Source organism: Tyto alba, unplaced genomic scaffold, assembly GCF_018691265.1.
Source record: "Tyto alba isolate M040663 unplaced genomic scaffold, T.alba_DEE_v4.0 Super-Scaffold_31, whole genome shotgun sequence".
Taxonomy (NCBI): Eukaryota; Metazoa; Chordata; class Aves; order Strigiformes; family Tytonidae; genus Tyto; species Tyto alba.
This window is the reverse complement of record NW_024881306.1, coordinates 2,165,693-2,191,663: the sequence shown is the minus strand read 5'-3', so window position 1 is coordinate 2,191,663 and position 25,971 is coordinate 2,165,693. Positions and strand designations below refer to the sequence as shown.

The 25,971-nt window shown below is 45.3% G+C and overlaps 1 pseudogene; it reads right to left on the bottom strand.

Annotated features, from left to right (window-relative positions):
• LOC122154109 overlaps positions 1-24,653 on the bottom strand; it is an 88,894-nt pseudogene extending 64,241 nt beyond the window's left edge.
• Between the last annotated feature and the right edge of the window lie 1,318 nt (positions 24,654-25,971).

The window sequence follows — 25,971 nt, the reverse complement described above, 5'->3', positions numbered from 1 at the left end:
CCCACGGCCGAGCGGTGGCCGGCAGCACGATGTTCTCGGGGCAGCTGAATGCCTGGGGCGCCGTCCATGCACCCATCCCTCGCGTGCTGCTCCCTCTGGGGCCTGCGCAGGCTCAGGGCCCGGCCATCTCCGGGGACCCGCCGGGCGCTGGCAGCGGGGCGCTACTGCTCCTGCTGTCCCGCGATGCAGGAGCAGCAGAACGCCCCGCGCAGAGCCCTGAGCGCCCTCCTGAGGAGGGAGGGCCGTCGGCGCTGAGCCGGGGCGTGCGAGAGAGCAGCGATGCCTGCGGGGGAAGGAGAGTTGTAGGTGAGGGGCTGGGCGGGTGACGGGCAAGCTCCTGCCTGCCCCCCGCCACCAAGGGCTGTCCCCAGGGAGTGGGGGCCGCGGCACGGCCAGCCCCCGTGCGCGCAGTGCTGCCCACCTGGCTCCAGAGGCAGGGGAGATGCTGCTGCGTCTCCTCTGTCATCTGCCGGGTGGGATGTGGCAGTGTCTGTCGGAGGGTTCTGAGGGAATGAAGAAGCCACTTCATCCTCGTGCACCGCCAGGGAGTCAAGGGCTGCGCTGGCCTCTCCTTGCTGGGCTCCAGACATGGGAGACAGGTTTGGATTGTCCTCCTCTTCCTCGGGCACTCCAGCCAGGGCAGAAGCTGCCGGCTGAGGGTCCATGGGACCCGCTGGGGCAGGAGATGCGTCCTGCAGGTTGCCAGCTGCCTCTCCTGCTGCCTCTGGGCCCATGATGCTGGTCCTGCCAGGCCCCTCCTGGGGACAAGTTGGGAGGGGGACGAGCTCCAGGATAAAAGGGTTGATACAGATGCTGCGGATGGTAATGGAGGACGACTCTTGGTACATCTCTTCGTTGCCGAGATCTTCCTTCTTAGCCAAGGCCCCTTGCTTGTCCTCTGGCACTTGCAGAGTGGGTTTCCTGAGCTGAGCTAGGCTGTTCTCATTGCAGCCTGGGCCACTCCTCTCCAGCTCCTCCAGAGGGTCCGTCCTGACGGAAGGGATGGCCAGATAGACCGCAAAAACCCTGTCCTGCATGGGCAGCAACCTACTACTGATGTAGCACTTGATACGCGTCACCGGCATTGCCAGATCATGCTCTGATGCTTGACCCAGGCACCTTGGCACGACGTCCCTGCATGGAGAAGCTGGCACAAGGGATCTGTCAGATGCATCGGTGCCCCCACCTCCATGAGGACCAGGCGTGGGCTGAGCTGCGGGGTTCTTGACGCTGTTGGCTCCCTTGTCCTCAGCTGTTCTTGCTGCTGCTGCCTCCCCCATGACTTGTGCATGGTCCCGCTGTGCCACCGGCTGCTGGCTGGGTCCCTGGATCGCATAGAGAGCCTTGTCAGGACCTCAGTTACAACACACCGTGCTGCTTCCATCAGAGCTGTGACATGGGCAGCGGGCTGCTGGGGCAAGCCCCCAGCTCTCCACGCTCCAGGCTGTTCCCTGATCATGGCAGATGCCCCAAGAAGATGGGACCAGCTGTTGGTGGCCACTGGCTGTGGTGCCGCTGCTGGTTTCCCTGACGCTGGCAGAAGATGTGGAGGGTGCTGCTGGCAAAGGAGGCAGCGTGGGGCAGGTGCTGGCAGCTCCATCTGGATGAGCTGCAGTGGGCGCATGCCCAGGTGCCGCTGCCTTCCTGGAAACAGGCAGCAAGATTTCAAGATGGTCTGTCTGCTTCCTTGTTACCCTGCTGTGAGGCAGGGTCACCCTGAATGCCAGGCTGTCCATCTGCAAGAGAAGCCAAGGAGAGAGGCTGCGTGAGTGCGGCCCTTGCCCCTGTGCCCCCATGTCCCCACTGGAAGAGCTCCTGCAGCTGGGCTCCCCTGCCAGCCCCCGGGCAGTGCTCGGAGAGTTCTCTCTGCTGGGAGACCCTGGAAGAAGGGCTGCTCTCTGCTTTGCTGGCACAAGTTTGTTAGCTTGGCAGCAGAGAGATGGAAGAGAGGGAAAGAAAGACTGGGGCCAGCCCCATGAAGCCACACGCTGGCAATCTTTCACGGGAGCTCTGGCCAGGGCAGAAAAGCTTTGTGCAGAGCCCCAGTCACTCTCTGAGGAGGGATGGTCGTTGCTGGCCAGCTGGGGCATGTGAGAAGGCAGCAGGTGCCTATGGGACAAGTAGAGCTGGAGCCAAGGGACTGGGTGGGTGAAGCTGCCCAGCTCAGTGTCCGTGGGACCCTCTGGGGCAGGGGACATGCTCTGCAGGTCACCAGCTGCCTCTGTGCCTGTGCTGCTGCTGGGCCAGCATGGGGGTCCTGGAAGAGCTCTGGGACCAAGGGGTTGATGCAGGTTACCATGTCGTCCCCTTGGGACAAGCTCTTTGTTGCTGACATCTATCTCCCAGCTTGTCCTCCTCAGTGGCCCCCCAACCTTGGGCCTTGCTGCCTTGGCTGCCCAGACTTCCATTGTTCTTGCTGCCCAGCTTGCCTCAACCATGCAAAATGGCCATGCCCTTGCTCAGCCGGCTGCTGGCTGGGTCCCTGCTTGGCAGTTGCAACCTTGCCCACAACTCCCTCACGAGGTGCTGGACTGTGTCCTGCAGAGCCATGGCACAGACCTTGGCACTCACCTGCCTGGATCTGATACTGAGGAGCCATCCTGGTGCCGACTGGGGGAAACACCGCTCCTCGCCTTCCTGCTGCTGCTGGAGCTGCCCTGGCCTTGCGTTCCTGGCCAGGGAAGCTGGCGCAGGGGCCCTGCCTGCAGCACCAGTGTCCCCATGTGCAAGGGGACCAGGCACGGGCAAAGCTGAGGGGGCCTTGCCACCGCTGGCCGCCCAGACCTCGCTGCTCTTGGTGGTGCCGCCTCAGTCGCGCTGTGTGCCCAGTTCCACTGGGCTGCCGGCTGCTGGCTGGGTCCCCGGCTCCCCAGGAAGACCTTGTCCAGGACCTCAGTCACAAGGCCCTGGGCTATCCCCTTCGCAGCTGCAGCACGGCCAGCGGAGCTGTGTGGGGCAGGCCTCCAGCTCTCCACACTTGCGGCTGTGCCCTGGCCATGGCGGATGCCCCAAGAAGATGGGATGAGCTGTCGCCGGCCACTGGCTGCGGTGCCGCTGGTGGTTTCCCTGCTGCTGACAGGAGATGTGGAGGGTGCTGCTGGCAGAGGAGGCAGCCTGGGGCAGGTGCTGACAGCTCCTGCTGGCTGAGCTGCGGTGGGTGCGTGCCCGGGTGCCGCTGCCTTCCTGGGGACAGGTGGCAAGCTTGGACAACGAGCTGTCTCCTCCTGCACCACCTTGTTGCGGGGCAGGGTCACCCTGTGTGCCAGAACATCCATCTGCAAGAGAAGACGAGGAGAGAAGGCTGTGTGAGCGCGGCCCTTGCCCCTGCGCCCCCATGTACTCCCACCACTGAAAAGCTCCTGCGGCTCTGCTTCCCTGCCAGCCCCTGGGCAGTGCTCAGCCCCGCAGGCGGCTGCCGCCCTGCTCCCAGAGCCGGCTGGGGTGAGGGCTGGTCCCCCCGCAGCCCATGGTGACTCCCGGGAGCAGCGCACAGGGCGCTCAGCTTGCTATGGGTCTGGGCCCACCGGTCCCCTCCTGCACACCCCACCTGCTCATCGGCAGCTCCTGGGGTCGGGAAGGCGTTCGGCCCCGTCTCCATCTCCCTACCTGTGCACGGTGCCTTGCGGTGTCCTGCGAGCTCTCTGGGCAGGAGAGCAGTGGCAGCCTGTCCCCATGGAGGGACAAGGCCTGGCTCTGGCTGCCCTGCGGCACTGCCTGTGGCTGCCTGAGGCCCACCTGTGACCAGGAGGAGGAGGAGGAGGAGGCATGGGATGGAGGCGGCTGCCTTGGCACAGCGGCCCCCACAGCCGGCAAGGCTGGCCCTGGCACCAAGGCAGCTCCGTGCGGCCCCGTCCCACCCCCGGCCTCTCCCTCCTGCCCCGTCCCTCACCTGGCGCCTCTCCTGCAGGCTCGGCAGCCCCTTGGCGGGCCGGGAGCGGGCGTTCGCCTCCTCACCCGTGGGCATCTTTGGCGACCTTAGCCAAAGACCTTGCACGAGCACCCAGGGGAGATGCTACCTCCTGAGGGAGCTGCTCTCCTGGGGGGGGCACCCCAGGGCTCTCGCTCCTTAAATACCCTCATGGTCACCCTGCGGGGGGGTGGGGGTGGCCCATGTCACAGTGGCCTCTGGGGGTGATGCGGCCCCCGCCTCACAAAGCCCTGGCGGTGCCCATGGAGACGCCCACGCCGGGGACCGGCTGGGACGGGCTGTGCCCGGCGCGGGGCAGCCCCGGCTCTCCCCTCACCGAGCCCCCGGCCGGGGCCAGCGCCTCCCACGTGCGCCCGGTGCCAGCGGGCTCTGCAGAGCTGGGTCCTGTGTGCAGTCGGCAGCTCTGGGCGCCAGCGCCCTGGGCCGCGTCCCCAGGCGCTGCTCCCACACAGGGCCCCCGGGCCTGGGGACGCTCCGGTGGGCGCCCGCGTAGAGAAAGGCAGGGGAGGCTCGCAGACCCGGTCGCGGGTGTGGACCTCCCCACAGCGACCTCCAGGGATTTGTGATGGGCTGGTGGCATCGTGCCCAGAGGCCATTGGGCATCCTCGGGGTGCTCCCGGGAGACGCCCTGGGTAAGAGCGCTGCCACCAGGCTCTTCTGAGGGAAAGCTAAAACTTTTTCTCTTGTTTGGAGCAAAGAGCTTGTTTATAGTAGCATCCTAGTTGGTCAGCATTTTCTACTCGTATTATTCTCTTCATTTCACTCACATAGTTTAGTCAACTGCTAGGCAGAATTAATAACAAGGTGTTTTGAAATATGCAACTTCTCCCTGAGAAAAAATTGAAGTAGACCTTGAGATGGTTCATTAAGCTTCCTGAGTACCCCTGATAACAAGGGCCCAAGACGACAGTGTCAAGATTAGCACTGGCAAATTAGTTAAAACTGACCATCTTGGAGCATCCCAGGGCCAAAGAACAGATGAGCTAACTCCACAACTGTATTTGGGCAAGGAAAACCAAAGTTCAATCACTGGACAGGGCAAGGAAGACCATGAACCACCACCAGAGGGGGAAAAGCCCCTAACCCTAATTTTATCACGTGTGCTCGGACAGTGTAGATAAATTCTAGGAAATCTTCTGTGTGTGCAGATTAGTCCTCAGAAATCCGCTGAACACGTATAACCTCACAGCGTAGGTTCTCTGTGATTGCACCTTTCCGTTGGAGCCCTTGTGGTGGAGCGAGCCCCAGTGCTGCCCAGCGCTGCAGATAAAGAATACCTGCTTAACAGTTTTACTGGATTCCAACTGTTGAGTGAATTTTTGTGTTTCAGTCTGGCGACCCAGGTGGGACCCTCTCCACCCGACTGCAGGACCTGTTGAGATTGGGACTCTCTTGGGTAACCCCGGTGATTTTTTTCCCGAGAGACTCCTGTCCTTGATCGGATCGCTGCGGGGATGGACAAGGACCATCTAAAATAAAGGCATTCTTTTTGGAACTGTGTTTGGGGACCGGTCCATTTGGGAGCTACCCGTAAGTCGTTTTGTGTAGTGCAGGGTGAGCATATATCGGGTTGCTAGCACCTTAAAGTTATATCTGGAATTCTGTGTGCCTGCAATTGCCTGCAAGGTTCTGGTTGTTTAGGAGTTTTGGGGACAGGCTTTTGCAAGAAACCCGTGAAGAATTTGCAAGCAAAAAACCCGAATTTATGTGGCTCTGCCTGTAACTTTGGGCATATTACTGCAGTAGTTGTTGCAGTTCTTTCAGGCACTGTCTAGTAATTCTGGACGCCACAACGTTGTGCTTATAAACACAGCCTTGTTTTGGGGGTTAATTTAAATGCATGCTTAGTGCTATCTTGACAGTGCATCCTCCTCCATTTCTGGTTGGCAGCCTCTTCTGGTGGTGTAACGCTGCCCTAAAATGAGAGGATAGATGCTGCTAGCATCAAAGATCAAATCAATACCAGTATGTGGGTATAAAGAAAGAATGGCCCTGCTGTTCTACTAGTGAAAATTAACCAGGCCAATTAGCATTCTGTTCCTTCAGGCTGGAAACATTGCAGAAACAACTGGTAGAGTGTGAATGTTTGGGAATGATGAATGTGTGCTGGGATGGTGGAGAGTCCTTCAAAAACGCGTTACTTGCCTTGTAGTATGTTCTTCAAGGTAAATGGATGAAGAAACCATTGTGTGGTAATCTGGAGTATCTCCTCGTACTTCCTCATCTTCAGGAAGGTACGTGCCTGTGCTTGCAAGGCTGGTGGTGCTCTAGTGTTGGGGGAGACAAAATGGAAATGCAGGCTAGGCCTTGGAGCAGGCACCTCAGCCTGAACACAAGTACTGAGAGGCTCCTGCTAAGTCGACCCTGGGAAAAGTAGAGTTAAAGTGTTTCTCTTTGGTAATTAGAAGAGTGCTGTGTTATGAGAAAAATGCTGATACACACTGATGTTTTCGGCTGCTGCTGTGAAAGAAGCAAGCAGGAAGACTGCCAGGACTGCGTAATTAGCGCGTAACCACCTGGCGTTGTTAAGCTGGTAGGAAAATACTGTAACTTGATGGAAAATCGCTGTAACTTACGAAAGGTATATAAGCAGCCTGAAATAAAGCATCTCAGCATCACCCATGATCTGAGTCCGTGCCTCAATACACCACAAATGGTGCCCGAACAGGGACCGACCGGCTCCTGGGCCTGAACTTGACTCCAGTGGCGTAGCCTGACTGAACGCAAGGATCCGGTGGGGAGCACCGCAGAAGTCCGTACGGCATAATCGCCTGAACTGACAGGTGAGCAGTCAGGAACTATGGGGAACCAACCATCTCAGGCTGAAGAGGCGGTGTTAGAGACTTAAGCAGCTTTTGAAAAAGCATGACTGTAAATACAAAGAATTTGATTTAAGGCTAATGCTTAAATGGATGAAAACCACTAGCCCCGATATAACTAGCACATTGGGTTTTGACTGGATATCTGGGATCAAGCTGGGGTTAAACCGTGGGACTCAGCTACTCAGAATAATGCTCTTGCTAAAGATCTGTTATCCATCTGGTGAACATCTTTGAGATACTTAAAAAGCACACAGGTTCTAAAGCCGTATCAGCGCCCACAGCACCTGCGCTGTCAACTGAGAAGAACACGAATGATGATGATCCATTAGATCCCCGTCCAGTAGAACCTGAGCAGGAGCCTGATCTTTATCCTCCAGACCAGCCTCTGGCTGCAGCAGCCACTGGCAGTTTTGATCTTAGACGTCATTGGGAAAAATCCATAGGGAGGCTGCAGAGGCTGGAGACTCTGATATTGCAGGAGCATGAAGTGTCTCAGAACCGGGAAGAGATTTGGGACTCGGACTGTGTAAAAATGGTATCATGAGAAGCGAGGGTGGGGGATGCCCACCACCAAGACACCGAGAATCAAGAGGACCAACGGGACACCGCTGCATCCATCAGGAGGTTTACGTTCTGGGATTTTGAAACCCCTGTGCTTGCACGTGCCCCTCTTGCTTGCCAAGCTGCAGCACGGGCTGCCCAGGGAGCGTGTGGGGTCTCCCCCCTTGGAGATGCTCACCAGCCCTCTCTGCACATGGTGAAATGGGATATTAACTAAATTTGGTATTATGCTTGCACGAGACAAGATACATTGCTTGTATTGCTCTGCCTCTATTTCCTGTTCAAAACAGGGCCCCCTTTCCTTTCCTTAAGTAAGTGTGTATCAGCAAAAGATCACCTCACAACCAGCACAAACCCGCTCTGCGGTTTAGCCCGGGTCCAGGAGGCGACAGAGACTGCGCAGGATTCAGGATGAAAAGTTCAGCAGTGAGGAAGAGGAGATACTTCCTCCCACGACCACTGCCCAGCACTTCACGACCCCTGCCCAGGACCAAAGGAACTCACTGCGCAGCCGCAAGGAGGAGGAGACCTAATTATAATAAGAAGGGAGGGTAGGCGGGGATAGGTTGTGAATATGTATAGACACCTCATGAATATGCAACACTTTGTAACATAAGCAAGGCGAGCGGCGGGGGGGGGCACAGGCTTGTTGTGGCGGAGCGATCCCCCATGTGCCCGGCGCCGAATAAACATACCTGCTTTACAACCCTCAGTTGTGAAGTCTTTCATCCGTAAATCAGTTTGGCGACCCAGATGGGACCTTCTCTGCTCGGCTGCCGGGACTGCTGAAGGGTGGATCCTAGGTGCACCCCGAGCCTTTTCTCGGAGGATCTCCACTCCCAGCTGTCCACTACAGGAGCAGACAAGGACAGCCTGGACTATGGAAAGTATGTTTAAAAATTGTATATGAGTTGTTGGTAAGACGCGCAGGGACGCCTGGTGCACAACTTAAAACTCAAGTAAGGAACTGGATTAATTGAGGTAGCGCGCACAGGGAACGGAATTAATTAAAAGGGGTAATAAGACCTGGGGTTCATGGGAGTGTCGGAGACCACCTCAGCAAACTGGATGAGTGTTGTTGTTGTTCATGGGAGTGTCACCGACCACCTCGGCTTGTTGAAATTGTAGTCTTTTTTCTTCCTCTTTTGTTCTCTTCTTTCTTTTGTTCTCCTTTTGAATTCTGTTTGAAAACTTTGGAGTTTGTCTAATTAATGAACTGTATTTAGGTATTTGTATATATTGTAAAAAGCATTGATCTTTGTATAAATCGGAGACAGAGGAGTGAATCCCTTCTCCGTTATTTTGGATTAGAACCCAGTGATTATTTGTGTGAAAGGAATGAGTGGTTGGAGCGCGGAAATAGTTTATATTTGTTAAAAACTGTATGTAACCCCCTTGGACAGCCAGCTGCACTAGATTGGGAGCAGCCAGCTGATCCTGTCCTATTTCCTTTGCACCTCTGTTCCCAGTAATTTCTTTACAGGGAAAAACTTTCGTCAGACGTGGGTATAGTAAAATGTGTATGTTGTGTGTATAGGTGGTATTGTGCATCTAATAAGTGAAAGTCGAAGGGTTTAAAGTGTCCAGGAGAGGGCTTATAAGGACACGCAATACTCGAAGACGAGAGGCATAATTATTAGGTCTGTGTATTTGTATGTTGGAATAAAGGAGGATTGGAACAGTGTGAAAGTCATTGTAAGTGGAAGGGAAGGATTTTGGAAAGAAACAATATGGGATTTGTGGATGTGCCGCTCACTAACGTAGAAGTGAGGGCGTATAAGAATGAATTTAGGAAGTTATTAGAGGACCCTGTGGGGCTGTCGGAGATGGGAATCTTTTTTTCTCCTGAAGAAAGACAAATGATCAGAACGTCTGGAATGTGGATATGGGAGAGAGAAAATCAGCAGGGGATACCCGGGGAAAAGAAACTCCCTGTAACCCCTCTGCAGTGGAATCAGATGAACAAGAGCGGAGGAGAGATATGAGTGACTCTAGGTCATTATAATAAGAGTCTGGATGAACCCTGAGAGAAGCACAGAAAGTAGATATTAGAAAGGATGAAGAAAAGGCTAAAACTAAAGCTAAAATTATGATAACTGCACAAGAAGCTGTTAGAAATAAACACAGGGAATCTCAGAAGGGAAATCACAAATTTGAAACAAGCAAGGGAATGAAAGGGAAGGTGGAACCAAGAGGTACCACTGGCTAGGGAAATCACAAGGGGATGTTTTTATTGTGGGAAGGGGGGGGGGCATTGTAAACAAGAATGCCCCCAGAAAATACGGGACCTGTTGGTGTTTGAAGTAACACAACAGGATGAGGGTGGTAATCACTAGGGGTGTCAGGGGCTCTACCTCCTGGGGGGGTATACCAACAGAAGAGCCCTTGATAAATTTGAAATTAAGACCCCAGGAGGAAGATTATGTAAAAGATACAACTTGGGCTGTAGGGGCTAAAGGTGAAGGGGTTTTCAGTCCCAGTTATAAAGAATGGGTTAATACAAGGGGAAGATCAATATGCTGTTAATGATCTGTTGTTAATGCAGGGGTAGGATGTAATTTGCTAGGTAGAGATTTACAAGTGCAATAGGAATAGGTGTGGTGCTGGATGAAGGAAAACTAGTGGTTAAATTACTAGAATTATGGGAGGAGAATCGGGGAGGATATACAGGAACCAGAGCATAACTGTTTGGATTTTATAAATTATCAAACGAAAATAAGAGAAGATCTGTTAGGTGAACCTTTGCCCTATAGAGAAAAACTATTTATTGATGGGTCCTCTCGATGCCTAGAAGGAAAAAGAATATTGGGTTATGCAATTATCGAGGGGCAGAAGATGGAAGTGTTTGAAAAGGGAAATTACCTGCTGGGTGGTCAGCACAAGCCTGTAAACTCTATGCCCTAAAACAGGCGTTGGTATATTTGAGAGATAAGGAAGGGACAGTGTACACAGACTCAAAGTATGCATTTGGAGTGGTCCACACATTTGGAAAAATGGGAAGGAGAGGGCTTATAAATACAAAAGGGAAGGAGCTAGTACACGAGCGGCTGATCAGAGAAGTTTTAGAAGCCCTGAAGCTCCCTACAGAAATTGCAGTTGTGCATGTGAAAGGACATCAGAGGGGAGCATCGATGGAAATAAGGGGCAATAATTTAGCAGATTAAGTAGCCAGAAGAGCAGCTACAGAATCATCATCAGTAGTTTTATTGGTAGTAACACGGGGGATTATGAGAATTTAGCCCCGAATTTCACAGAACAAGAAAAGGATGTACTTAAAATAAGGGGGGTTGGGGGGGGTGGGGGGGGGGGGCGGGGAAGATCCAGAAGGAAAATGGACTTTAGCAGATGGAAGGTAGATGTTAAATAAAACATGATCATGAGAAATTCTGTCATTAATACATCAGAAAATACATTGGGGAACGCAATCACTTTGTGATCATTTTCTTAGACAATATGGGTGTATAGGAATATACACGGTGGCTAAACAACTAGTTGATCAGTGTCTGAATTGTTAAAAAGTGAACAAAAGATAATGAGAAAAAGGTGGCTGGGGAACAGGAGCTAGCCATACAAAGCCTCCAGGTAGACTTAACAGAGCTACCTCAAATACAAGGGTGGAAGTATTTGTTGGTATTAGTGGCTCACTTAACTCATTGGGTGGAAGCAATCCCCCACACCAAGGGCAATGGCAAGCATGGTATCCAAGGTGTTATTGGAAAACATTATCCCAGATATGGATAGACTTGGGCAGAGGAACACATTTCATTTTAAAAATTATGCAACAACTATCTGAAGCCTTAGGGATTGAATGGGCGTGGCACACCCTATGGCATCCTCAGAGTTCTGGAAGAGGAGAAAAGAATGAATCAAACTTTAAAACAAACCGTGACTAAGTTAATGATTGAGACTCAGATGTCTTGGATTAAATGCTGCCGTTGGCCTTATTAAGGATCAATACTGAGCCACAAACAGACCTGGGAATTTCTCCCTATGAAATGATGTTTGGATTACCATCTATGAGTAATAACAGGGATACTGTCACCCCTGAAGTAGGAGATCAGTATGTAAGAAAGTATGTAATAAGAATTGCTAACACTTTAATGAAACAAAAAAAAAAAAAAAAAAAGAAAAAAAAAGAAAGGGCTTCTGCCTCAAATACCACCATTGGATTTTAATATCCACAATGTAAAACCAGTGATTGGGTATTGCTAAAAGTGTGGAAAGATTAATCATTAACTCCCAAGTGGGAAGTTCCATTTCAGGTGCTGCTGACCACCGAGACAGCGATCCGAACAAAAGAAAAGGGGTGGACTCCTGCCTCCTGAGGAAAAGGACCGTGGAAAAGCCTCAGGAGTGGACTGTGGTACCATCAACTGATAACTACGTCACCCTCAAAGGACTAAGTAAATTCATCAGGAGGGATTGAATGACTCTTAACCAGTGGTTTGACTGGATTTTTGACTGGGTTCAGAGGTAACATTGTGAAAATTTAACTGGCAGACATATGACAGAGTGGCTTTTGGTAACAGATTATGAGCATTTTGGATTCGATCAGGCATTGCTAGAAAATCAACCTAATAGGGTAATACCTTGTCTCGAGTGTATGTATGGATGTCATGAAGCGTGGGTTTTGTGTGAATGTGAAATGTGTCACCGGAGGTGGTATTTCTTGTAGATGGAGAAAATTGTCTTAAAACTGTATAGGGAAGGGGCATGAACTGTAACCTTGATTTACGGGAAAAAGAAGTTAGTCCCCAGAATTTGTGATGTCCCTGAGAGTTGATGGGAGGACACTATCAGAAAGTGCCAAAAAAATTTGCTTTGCTTAGAAACAAAGGAAGTGGCTATAAAGTAGCTGCACTTGAATTGGCTAACTCTTAACACACGGATTCATTAAACAGTAGAGGGCAAGACCGGGTTAACCTCTGTGCTCCCCACCAGGAAGACTTTTATCTCAGCTGTGGGCTGCAACCCCATAGGCATGAGAGGTGGGAGTATATGTTATACCGGACCTCTGCTAATCATCCTGGTATGGTTTGCTTTAATAGTGGCAAATTTGTGCAGCAAGTGCTTTACTGTTATGTCCAACATCAGAGTGGCTTTGCTTTCCCAAAGACAGAAGGGTGGATGGAGATATTTTTAGTGGGAAGAAGAGAATCCAAGTAAAAGATGTGACAGAAGTAAAACAGCCAGTACCAAAACCGCCGAAAAGACCTATAACAGAATTTTCGACGTGGTTAGCCAAAGGAGATGGTGGTTTACATAAGCAGATACAACTACATGGGCACTTGAAAGAGGAACATTCACAAGGGCAAAAGATATGTAGTAAAAAGGCAAACAAAGTGAGGGCTACCAACATCAAGGCTGCACAATAAATTGCTGCCCATGCATAAGCACGCTCCATTGTTTTCGCGGTATCGGAGGTACAAGAGTGAGAGCGCGAGTGGCGAACCTGCCTGGTCCGTAGGGATCAGGAGTCAGGGTCCACATACGCAGCAGGAAAATGGATTTCCACGCCCCCAGTCCAAAGCGCATGTGTTGTTGGAGGGTCTCGAAAGTTCGGCTATACCCGGATGGCAAAAACAACTGCCAGGCCCGCCCAGATCTAGGCAGCACAGGCATTCTGGGTGGAAGAGAAACTTCCGCTCATTGCGCACTTGGACCTTCCTCGGTCAAGCCGCTAGCCTGGGGCTGGACTATCCCACTAATCTTACTGATCCCACTGGATTGCAATCTTGGGAAGATGGGAGTAGGGGACGATCCCGTGTGCGCCGCCCTGCTGTTGGGATTTTTCATTATATTGGTGGTGACTGTCGTTGCCATCGCGGTATGCGAGGGAATGTCTCGTGGCTGGTGTCGGAGATCACCTCCTCCCCCCAATCCTCCAAGATCACGAAGACAACTAAGACGCCCTCAAAACTTTGATGAGGTGATGGAAACAGACTTATAGTTCAAAGAAGAAAATGTTATTGATCAGAGGAGTTACCGCGCGGCGCGTGACTGTTGTTCTTGGACTCTTTTCTATCTTTCTATCGCTATCGCCCCGTGAGTAAGGGTAACAAGACATCGAAGGACAACATCCAAAGGACAGTGCTGATATCTTTGTTTCTTACTTTTTCTCTTTCTGATTGTGTCATGTGGGACTTTGCTGGATTGTTATACAGTTAATTATTTCAGGTTCTTATTTGCTAATAAATTGTTGATTATTGTTTACAGGGTGTCTGATAGTACGGTTGACTGTGCAGTTCGGCACACAGCTCGAATTTGCTTAACGCCAACAGGTGAAACAATAGTAGCAAATTGCATGTTGGTCACAACATGTTGGATTAACTGAACAAAGCAAGGAATAAATAACACACGGCAAAAACATTAAGGCGACAACTGCATATAGCAGATAGAATAAGAGCTGTTTAACCTACGGTGCTCTGGGTAACCAAGACCATAAAACACCCTCAATGTTAGACTCAAAATGGTGGGATGATCTATTAGGAGCTTCCTGGTGGAAAAGATTGAATTTTTCTTCCTTTGTGCCGTCGCGGGCTTACTATTTTTACCATGTTCAATACCTTGCTTTATACAGCTAATATCTCATGTTATTGAGGGGATGCCAATAACAGCAATGCCGGTAAACCCTGAGATGGCAGCAGTGGCTGGTGCCCACAAAGTTATGATATTAAGAAAAGAATGAGACTAAGTGTTAGTAAGCTCAAGCAAAATATGGTATTAAAAAAAAAAAAAAAAAAGGGTGGATTGTGATAAATAATAGAAGAATTTTGCTTTCGCTAAAAGTAATTAAACAATTACTTTTATTGAATTAGGCTGAAGCTATTATTAGTACAATGATACAAATTTTAAGAAAAGTGAAATAATTTACTAGTGGGAAAAGAGAAGGGAGGGGGAATTGATCAGAGGAAACAACAACCCAACAGCCGCCCCTTTTTCCTTTGGAATGCTCACCAGATGGTCCATATCAAAGGATGGTAACTCCTTTGCAATGGAATGGCAAAGAACATGATGGGCCCTCTCTGTTATCTCCTGTTCTTGAGATAAGAGAGGAACTGGAGCCACTGAGCCATAAAGACAAAAGAGCTACAAATTAGCCCAGACTTGAAGGACAAGGTGTACGCGACCACAGGACTGAGTTTGCGCAGAAATAAGGGTCAACGAGCGAACACAGTGAAGAAGACTACGAGCCTTCATCTGAAGACCCCTGCCCACGACCACCAGGGAGCACTGCGCAAGCGCGACGGGAGGAATTTGGGTTGGGGGGATATGTTAATGATTTCTCGGAACTAATTGTAATATTCCCTCCCTATCCTTAGAAGTAGTGATGCATATGTATTAGAGTAGATGAATATGTAACCATTTATACAATAAAAGGGAGCCCCTTTTGGCTCCAGGGCGCGCCATTGCGCCCAGCGCTGTATTCTTTGCTCCACTGACTTTGTCCCCAATAAAACTTTTTTATATATACGTGGGCTTGTTTCTCACAAATATTTAACCATTTATACAATAAAAGGGAGCCCCTTTGTGCCCAGTGCTGTATTCTTTGCTCCACTGACTTTGTCCCCAATAAAACTTTTTTTATATATACATGGGCTTGTTTCTTACATAAGCAACAGCAGAGATACAGCAAGAAACACACTACTTTCCTCAACTTCCTACTGCCTGCCCAGACAATGAATTCGGCTCTTGTGGAAGAGTATTAGCCCAATAGTAGGGCACTTCAACACAATGAAGAAGGGAAAGGTTAAATAATTAAAATATGTCCTGTGTGAACCAAGTTTTACATTAGTGATCTACAATGAAATAAAATAGTAAAAAGAAAAATAAGTGAGCGTGTATAATAAAAAGAATAATTATTTAATTTGAAGTGCTTTCGCAAGCATAATGTTAGTATTTCTGGTTTAAATCTTAAAGGATCAGCATTTATGAAAGTTAGATGACTCAGTTTCACACATCCAATAGCACTGGTTAAAACCCCCGGCAGTGTTTGTATATATATATACACACACACACAAACTGAATAAAAATCAAAGACACACGAGATGTACAAGCACGCTTCACAGCTTTTATTAGAATTCAAGCAATTTGAATTCTCAGATAAAAATATTATTTTAAACATCTAACATTGAACAAGCATGTAGATCGGATGTTTCAACTGTATCTAGGTAAAAACTTTTGTATCACATGGGAAAAAAAAGAACTATCAGCAGTACTTACAGTTGGTTGAGTAAACTCTTAATACTTGAAGACATGGCAATATTAGCCTGTGGTTTTGCAAATTCTGCTTCACTAAATTCAATGATATGTTTAGGGCACCATTAATTCTTGCTTTCATGCCAATCTTTTTGTCTGACGTCAAAGAAATACAAGATTATTCACACTAATTTTGAAGTTATCAAAAAAAAAGTTAAACAAACTGTGAATTTCTTCTGCTGTCAACTCTGCTTACCTATTTTTCATCATTCTTTCCTCCCCTCTATTTTACTCATCTTTGTGTTCTCCTTTACCAATTCTGAATACATGCATGCTTACACAATAATAGAAAGAAAATTTTTTTGAAGTTACAATCATAAAACTACAAAGTATTAAGCCATATTATGTACGTATATCATTATCACCTTTTGGACCAATTTTTGCAAGAAGAGTATGAAGAAGCACCATTAATTCTCCAGTTGGTGGAGAGTCTTTGCTGGCAGTCAAAAGCAACTGCAATAAGATCTGTGTCCCTCCTTTAGTGACTAAGACGCCTGCCCTCTGACCGCCACCTAGGAATTAAAACTCAACTGATATCTCCGAAGCCAAAGAACAATTAAGAACCTAAGCTACAGTTATCATAAGGGAAGTCTTTAGAACAGAAATATTTTCCTCATATGTGACTGCACTAGGCAAGAACCTGCTGGCCTTATACTTACAGCAACGTAAATTATTTGTGTATGATTATTTGAAAGGTGGCTTCAGTCTTTGTGTTCTTTTTATTCTGCATACAAATCACTGTTAGCAAACATCTGAAACCACCCAAAAAAATTACTAAACAAACACAAACCTGCCTCCCAAAGGAAAAACACAACTTCTGCAGAAGAATACAGGAATATAATCACAAATTGAAAACTGCTCCTTAATGAAAACTTACCAACTGACACAATCTCAATGAGGATATTCAATATATTTCGAATACTTTGAGGATCTTTTGTATTCTGCAATGTAAAATAGAGGGATTTCTTTACTTAATGTAGAAGTCTAATACAGTGGTTTAAATACTTACAAGCTCAGAGAAACTGCCACCACTAAATCAAACAGAATTTAAGATGTAACCACCCAGCTAATCATCTACTATGCAGCCTGAATTAACCAAAAAAAAACAATTAAAATTTAGTTTGCAATATGGCATATTAATTAGAACTGATAATTGACAACTAATTTCTTACAATATTTAAAAATAAGGGAGAGAATTCTTAACTAGACCATATCTAATCATCACAGTCCTACACAAGTGTTGGAGACTAGATAGGATAACAACGTATTTGTAGTAATACAAAGCCCGGTGATAAAATGAAAACTTGCTACGTACCCATAACCACACAGATCGGAAGGTTTTACCTCTAGGGCTGACAGGATAACTTCTATTCCAGTGGAGCCCTTAGAAGTCATCTCCTCCTTGTTTTTTTCTGCCAGTCAGAAAAAGACCATTTTTCTTTTAATATACTAGCTTGTGGGCAAAATGCCCTGTGATCACATACAGATTGATCAGAAAATCTACACTACACTGTAAATAATAAAATCTATTAAAAACTGCATATATGTAGATAATACTAACTAAAATAAATCAAAGACTTAAGTGACTTTAAATCTCATTTTTGCTTTCACTTGTTCAACAATTTGTCCTAGAAAAAAACACTGTAAAGGTAAAATCTGTAAGAAAGCTCTCTTCCAGATACTTCTACTTCTCGTATATATATACACATGTATACTGTGAATTATCACTTAAATTATAGCTGTTTGACAATACAAAATGCACTCAGTGTAACCAATACTATATCAGACAACTTAAACATGGCCTTAAACAGGTGCTTTAAACAATCAGTGACAAAAGCAGATGGCTAATCAAGTCCACCGAACAGAAACAACAATTAAAGTCCACCTCAGAAGAAATACGAGAAGGAAGGCTCATCAAAACAAAAACTACTAAAACCATAAAACTGAGATATTTACCTTGACTCTGAACCAGATGAAGGATCTCTGAGGTAACATATCTGGCATTGTCTGCTTCTCCTAATACAGAATCCAAATTGATCTTCTCCAGCTGTGACAGCAGAGACATAGTCTGAGAACTGGTGGAAACACTACAAGAAAGAATTTTTACATTCATTTTTCCACCTCGATCAGAGGAAAAAAACACTAACGACAGAAATCCCACGTTAGAATAAGGGGAGTTGCTAATTCACCTTCATACTTTATCTCAACTGGAGAACAGTCTTAATTCTCTTTAATTCTGGCAAATTTACAGATTTTACAAAGCCTGCATTGCAGCAGACTAACTATGTATAACAGCATCTCCAAGACCAACTGTGAACAGAGAAATTAGTTGCAGCAAAAAAATCCAGATGTAGGTACAAATGTTGTTTATGTCAGTTAGAGTAATTTATATTTAATACAGTTTATCTTAAGGGCCAGGATACTGGATCAAACCTGCCATTCAAGAAAAAACTGCCTACAAACAGTCCCAAAGACTGTTTGCCTTCCGGGCTTGTGTTTCTAAAGTGAAAGAATATGTAATTCGTGAGGTGAGCAAAGCAGCACCCACCATTTGAAGAAAAAGAACACCATTCTGAAGAAAAAATTTTCGAAGGTGTTCAAAGCTATCATCAGAGTTTGAATTCATTTTTAACATCAAGGTATTTTAGCCTGACATCATAAAATTGCCTTGAAAATGTATTTAATATAAGAAACAAATTTAAACCAGGGACTCGTATAGGTAGGTAGATTACAGAGGCTAAAAAAAAAAAGTAAATATTTATAGTATTCAAAATAGAATCAGTCTAGAAATTGTTTTATTGCTCTCCAGTTTTAGAACACAACAATTATTCAGAATAGTGCTGAGATTCACATTTCCACATGAAAGTAATTTTTAGACAATTTTTTAACATTTGAAGTAGAGTCATATAATTAATTACAGGAAATTATAACTTCCAAGGATTAACTACCTTGACTTTGCACTTTTGTAACATTAGCGTCCCACAATAACCGACAATAATTCATTTCATACACATACTGTTCTGACTATCTGCAATAAAACTAAAGTCTGTAACATTAGCTTTATAAATATGTCAGGTTTGTTTATAACAATGAGGAATTATTACGCCTTGATTTGTATTTTACATATATGAAAAGGTTTCACACTTACAGTTATCTCTACTAAAATAATTAGCTTAGATTTGGGCAAGTATGTTAAAATCAAGGAAAAAAAAGGTAGCTGACAGCAAAGTCTGTACTGCCATGAAAGCACATCGATACAACAGCTGCTGGGGAAACTGCTTCTACCACTTCCACTTTTCCACACTGACATCTAAATGAGAAGCGTGACCAAAAATCAATTTCAGATTACAGATGATACTTACAAGCTGTTAACATCAGTAATAAGAAATGGTTATACTATTTATAGAGCATAAGTCAAAATAATTTTATACGGTGAAGTAAGTATATCACCTTCTCGGTTATTTGCTAGACTTTGATTTTAAAGGATCTTTGGATCTAAAATAAATCTGTCTTGGTTGATAAAATATTACTTGTTCAAGTAAAGCATAATCCCCCCAATCCTTTCTCATCATCCAAAACCAGGTTGGATAGTATAAAGCCGTTATTATTTGCATAAGATTCGTTTTGTTTAATTCTATGCTCCCATTCATCCTCTGAACTTGAAACACTCCAAAATAAACCCAAGATTTTCATGAAATCTATAACCTCTGTTCGTCTGGTATACAAGCTGACAAGCTTCCAAAAGATGTTGCCTTCAGCAGCTCACAACCAAAACAAGTAAAGAGCCCAGCCAACCCACATCTAAACCAACGTGTAAGAGAACTGCTGCTTCAGTGTGCGGGTGTGTACATATCTAAAAGTTCCACTGTGGTATTTCATTGGTCTCACACAGAAATAAATGTAGTTTGAAAGCTGGAAACAACCCAAGAAAGCAAAGATAGTCCTTAGGAACAAACAAACAAACAAGACAATACAAGTTTTCATAAAGACAAACTCATTCACAGGCACTAAAATTTCAGAGCAAACATGATTTTTGACTGCTGTGACCTGCAAAATCCAAGCAATGCCAGCACATGGAAGTAATATAACATGTACAACGTTAGCATCTAACATAGTTTCTCCATACTTACTAAAAGCTTTAAAAGGTTCAGGAATGGTAAGTCATTCTCACTACTGGGTGATATAACAATTTAAATCCTAAGATTTAGAAGTATCATCTCCTCCTGGGGCCAGAGTTTCTATCAAGAGCGATGAGTGCTCATTGCAGTGGTTAAAGAGGTATCTTTAGAATGGTTTTAGGTTATTCATCTTGCAAGAAGTCTTCCAACAGATATACAGTCAAATAAACTTCATGTCTTCAGCATACCAAATCAACTGTCATTGAAAATAACATCAGCTCAGAGTCTATGCTGAAATATAAACTAAAGCCCTGATTTCCTCTTAGCTATGACTGAGTTTTCTTCCTAAAACAAGAATTATTTATTAATATTCTGCACTAATATACATAGTGGTTATAATACTGTGAGAGCTTTCAATGTCTGCCTAGTAAATCAGAAAGGCTGTAGGACAAGAAATAGGGCAGCCAGCCTGACTGACTGATCCGTATGTAATATTGCTGTGACAACCCATTTGACCTAAGAACAAAATAGAACCCAATTTGCAGCGTGACTCCTTCTGATATTTGGAATGCAAATACATACGTTTTAACCAACAAACCATTCAGGATCCAAATCTGGGAGACAGCTCTCCAAAACAGAGGGGCAACATGGAATTCAGTATTTTTAATCCAACAGCTAGGTAAACCAAGGACGTAGTCAGAATGGCACAATAAAAACTGCGTCCTGTCTGAGCTAGATTTCCTCTTAAGCTGCTGACGCTGCAGAAGCTCACAGGTGGCCCTGAACACTGTGGCCAGCCTTTCATACAAGGCTTGTCTTCCCACTAAGGAGACATTTTTGACCCCACTCATTCTAAAACTTCCTCACAAGAGCACTCTGTAGTCATTGCAGGCAACAGTTTCTGCTCTCTTTAGCTATAAAAATCAAAATGGCTGTAAAGCACTAGAAGAAACTTCCTAAGGCCATATAAGCTATTCTCTTCGGAGTTGGATCAACACCACAGCTGCTCTTCATGACAGACATATGCCCAAACAGTCCTTAACAGCCTGCAAAAATGGTGAGTCAGTAACCAAAGGCACCTTCATTCTCACACCTTGTGTCCCTTCATTCCAAAGATTTTCTCCCTGCAGTTCAATCTCACTATTTGTGGCTCTCCTCACTACGAACGTGACTGTCCTTTATCCCTTGCAGTTGTATACCTCTCTAAGCACAGTACCTTGCACATCTTCCCAGCAAATATTCTTTTCTGCATTTCACAGGAGTATTTGGAAATCATTTGGTCCTCTAATATTTTTGCAGATCTTTCCAGTTTCAAGCTGTCTGCAGCTTTAACAAGAACTCTTTCTTCTCTTTCAGATCATTAGTAGAAGCGCAAAGTATTTTCAGTCGTTCCCAAAAAGAGGAGGAAAGAGCACATCCAGAAACAAACCGTGCGCTGTTTCCTTCTGACAGTGATCAACCACCCCTGCTCTGGTACCCAGTCAGTGCCCTACTCCAGAGCACTTGGAGAGAGCAATTGCCTCAGCTCCCTGATGGCAATCACATGCAGTGGTTATTTTAGTAAAGCTTTAAACACGTTTGTGGTATTCTAATGCCACTTTTCTGACCGTGAGACCTGTTACTCTCTCACATAGGAAAAATCAGATGGATTTTCAAGAACAACTCAAACCACCTTTGGCTGTTCGCAGCCTCACGCATTCGGTTAGTTCTTCCAGGATCCTTCTGTGCAAAGAAAAGAAGACAGCTGATCTACAGCTACTTAGTTTCTGCTCCCCGACTCCCACAGACACAACCACTATGTTTGTCATCTCTGTCTTTCACTACTTAACCCAGATCTCATGTGTTCTGAAGACAACCGATAATTATTATACTGGGGTGGATTTAGACTTTTTTTAGCATCCTCAGGTGAAGTTTACCAGGCTTGTTTGATCCCCTACACTGCATGTCTCCATGGGCAGGAAACCCTTTCTCCAGCCCATGACCAAAGGCCACAGCTCCAAATGCCCCTCACAACACATCTTACTTGCAAAAAAGAAGCAGGAACAAGCCTGACACCACCTCAGCTGCTGCCAAAGCGCACAGTGTGGCTCTAGCTACCCAGACAGCTTTGTGGATTTCCTCTTTCTCTGGTTAGGAAAGCTTTGAGTAGATATAGAGGAAGCACCTGCCCAGACAGTGAGGAACAGAGGGCTTCAGGGGTTCATGTTTAAAAGAGAACTCCCTCAACAAGAAAACATCTTCTCAGAGAAAGTTCCCTTGCTGCAGGGACGTTTCTCCCAGTCTCACCAACTCCCCAAAAGTTTAAGCGTTATTACTCTGATTACGATGAAGTGCTAGATTCACAACTCTCCAGGAGTCCCTGTACAGTACTGTGCTATGCAAATGCTAAAACACATCATTACACCTTCCTAAGTGTTTCTTCACAATGAGAAAGAGAACTCTGACGGCTGTCATGGCAGCTTATAGGATGGTTTTCAGCTATTCACCTTGCAAGAAGCCTCCCAAAAGATAATAGTCAAATGAAGGAAGTAATCAGAAACCTTCAGTTCACCAGCTGTACCTACTTCCCCTGAAGCTGCTGTTTGCACTCAGCCAGCGCGCTGCCATAGCAGGGAGCGTCTTCTTCCCTCGCAGCAAACAGGTCTGCTGTGTTTCAGCATGTTACAGGGAGCTTTTTGAAAAATATTTTGAAGTAGGCAGGCTTCTCATGAGTCTGGTTTTGTTTTATTCCAATGCAAACCAATTCCAAATTTTTTTCTCAACCACCTGCAGTTATCACGTAATCTTCAGAGAGCTGATACTTCTGATTATTGTACAGAGATAGCCGTGAACTAAAGTCACCATAATTTATTCATTACTTTGGGAACCACAGTTTTGAATTGCAGGGATGGAAGCTCTCCTTTTAACTCAAGAACTAAAGAAGAATAAACAGCACTTAAGTAGACACTTTGTAGAAATCTAATATTCTGTGTGATAGTATACTTCATGTATTATAATTAGTAGTATTTCCAATAATACCCACTGTTGATGGAGAGCTTGAGTTTGCTTATCATATCGCCTAAGGAACTAATACACCATACGTAGAAAACATAATAGTTTCTTTACTATTTCTTTTGATCCATCTCTTACACAAACAGGAGCAACCAGTCCCTGATATCTAGCTGTTCCACTGTTAAAGTCCGCAAAAGCAAAGATGATTCTACATGCAGTGGTTTAAACTAAAATTTGTAACTCCATCCCAACATAGAAAATTAATCCACAGTAGAGCATGTCCTTCATGCAAATTCATCCACCCACGTAGAAGATAATCGGTATTTCAGAGAACTAAGGCTGAAGCAAAAATTCCCTATTTTCCCATCTACAGAATATTTTTTTTTTTTTTTTATGATTAGCTGGTCTGATTTAATGAGGTGCTTTAACCTGTCATATCTTAGGAAAAGAGTAAGACTGAAATCCTTTCCTGACACTTAAGAGATATTTTGTCTTCCATAGATAACCTCATAACTTTTTCAAATATTTGCTAAAACAAGTTATCATGAAAATAACAAACACAACTTTTCAATTCTTGAAACCTTCTGTAACCCCACTCTTGTTTGTCCTAACTGTTCAAGGTTTGTATACATCTTAGGACAAACATCATGCTTCCTATACAGTATTATAAACTTATCCTTTAATTCATTCAATATAAATCATTTTATGTTTTGCCCATATTTGCTTGAAAATATTAAATTAGTCGATAACTGTTACAATGAAATGTAAGGCGTATTTTATATTTTAACATGTCTAATACTAACTGAAAATTGTAAATTTAAAGAGTCATTTATTAAATATGAAGCTACTTTATGCTAATCAATATTGACTCCCTTGGTGTATCAGGATACACATTCTTACTAGGGGCTCATAATGCATATTTGATTTATCTTATTAATAAGATAAAGTCTGCTTTTTCACAAATCTCAAATAGCTTGATGTTGAGAAGTCACTATGGTTTTAAATTCACCTTTTTTCAGATGACGCTTTTGCTTTGTTCATATTGGAAACCTGATTCTTCAAATCACCATCTCCGATAACCTGGAGGATACCAAACAACTAGAAATTACCAACATCTTTTTTTCTTTAACGATGAAATGCTACTGTGATATTGGACGTCTCTACACTAGAAATGTTAAATAAGTTAATTTGCATTGATTGCATTTCCCCACATTGTCACAAGCTCTTCTCTCTTCAATCTATCTGATACAGCTTTTAAAATAAACTATTGCAATGTAACTATGGAGTATGAATCTGCATTATAGTTCAGTCCAATGAAGTTCAGAGACAATCTGATCATAATGGAACAGAGATTTGTATCAGTTAACAGACAGTATTTTCATATCCGTGACAGAATTCTATCACACAAAGCCTTTGCTGAAGCCAATGAGCCCCCTCCCCAGCAACTCCCAGGGTAGCAGCTAACCGGCCTGGCTCACCAAACCACAGGGCAGGTCCGGTCCCACAAGCAATCTGAACAGACAGAGGGCAGGTCTCAACCCCCAGGGGCAACGTTTCCTGAGGGGGGGGGGCATCTGGTTTCCTTAGATCACATTAACTGAACCTCAGTACTTCCATTTGAGATCTAGGATGAATGAAATACTCCCACTGTGGAAAAAAAAAGTGTCCTCAAAGGGCACAGTGGTTAGTTTTAAGGTAGAAGACAGAGTAAAGGAGAAAAGGATGTTCAAAGACTGAGATGGTGAGCATGAAGAAGATAAAGCACTTGTTCTCCTGGCAAATGCAGGCAAGAAATCCAGTGAGGCACACACAGCCCCCTCACAAAGAGAAATTCGTAAGACTTCTCAAAAATCCTTGTTGTTCAGCGCATAATTGGGTTTTTATTACTGGTAAATTACACTCTGCAATTGCTAAAAGCCCAAAGCAGATGAAGTATGAAGCAAGGGCATTTCCAGACTGACCTGAAAGCAGAATCTTTTCCCAGCAGCCAGGAAGCAAAAGCTCAGCTTTTCACAAGGATTCCAGATTGACTCGAGTTAATAGGTGTCCTAGATTTGCCCAAGTACCCTTCAGGTGTAAACTACCTTGACTTCCTTTAAGAAAATCAATAGTTACGAGAGAATAACTGTGTCCCCCACAATGCAGACAATCTCACAAATTAAAGAGTCAGGATTATTCGGACCTGGTCGCAGGTCTTACTGAGCAGGAAATATTAGATTCTTGAATTCAAGTAGCCAAGCGCTGTTTTGCCCGCAGCGCTGACCCCTGTCAGACAGATGATGAACAGTCTGCCAGTGCCAATAGTGCCTACATATCACAGTGCACTGAACTGCTGTACGAGTGGAGCCAGCTGCAGAGCTGAACTATCTGGAACTGCAAGGTCTTAATTTGTTTTGCTCTAAATGTCCCACAAAGCATTTCAGTAAGTGCTAATGAGCAAATGCTTGAGATCAAGGGGGAAAGACAAGAAGATAAGAAAAAGCACAAGAACCTCTGCAAAAAAAAAAAAAAAAACCAAAAAAACAAACAGTGTGAAGGAGCAGGGAGAAAAAGGATAGAAATGCATATATCAGCAATCCAGAGAGTTGTGGTGGAACGTTTATGCATACGAAAGTACCAAAATCTCTCTTTAAAATTTTTCTAGGTGATGCAAAATAGCCATTTCCAAACTATTTAAAAAACTTTTATTATTATGCTTATTTTGAATAAAGGGTTGATAAGGTAAAGGCAGAAGGTGCATGAGTCCCAATTTAAACATACTTTTAAAACATATTTAATGCCACTTCCCTGCCAGTGGTAGCAGAGCAGTGGGTAAATTAGCATCAGCTCATCTGCATTTAAAAGACCACCACCACCAATTTTACCAAAAAAAACAAAACAAACAAAAAAACCACCCCCCCCCCAAAAAAAAACTAAAAAAAACGGCCTTAAGTTGGAGGGGAACAGAGCCGAGCAGGGAGTGTTGACTACTAGTGAAACTTCAAGTTAATATATGCTGGATTCTGTGCAACCTCCACCTGCCTTTTCACACTGTCTGTGGAACATTGCTCCCTCCATCCTCCCGCCTGCACAGGGGAAACCGGCAGCTTCTTCATAGGAATTTCTCCAGACTGGTAAAGTTCAAATCAGAAAGCTGCAGTTACTGTAATTTATCTTCATGTTGGTAGCATTATTAAATGGACTGCAAGAAGTTATATATACAGGGTTCACCTTTTCCTTTCTCCCCAGAAATGCAAAGACATGCCTTATGGGACTTGTATTTGCCTCCCTCCTAGGTGAAGTCTTTGTCACG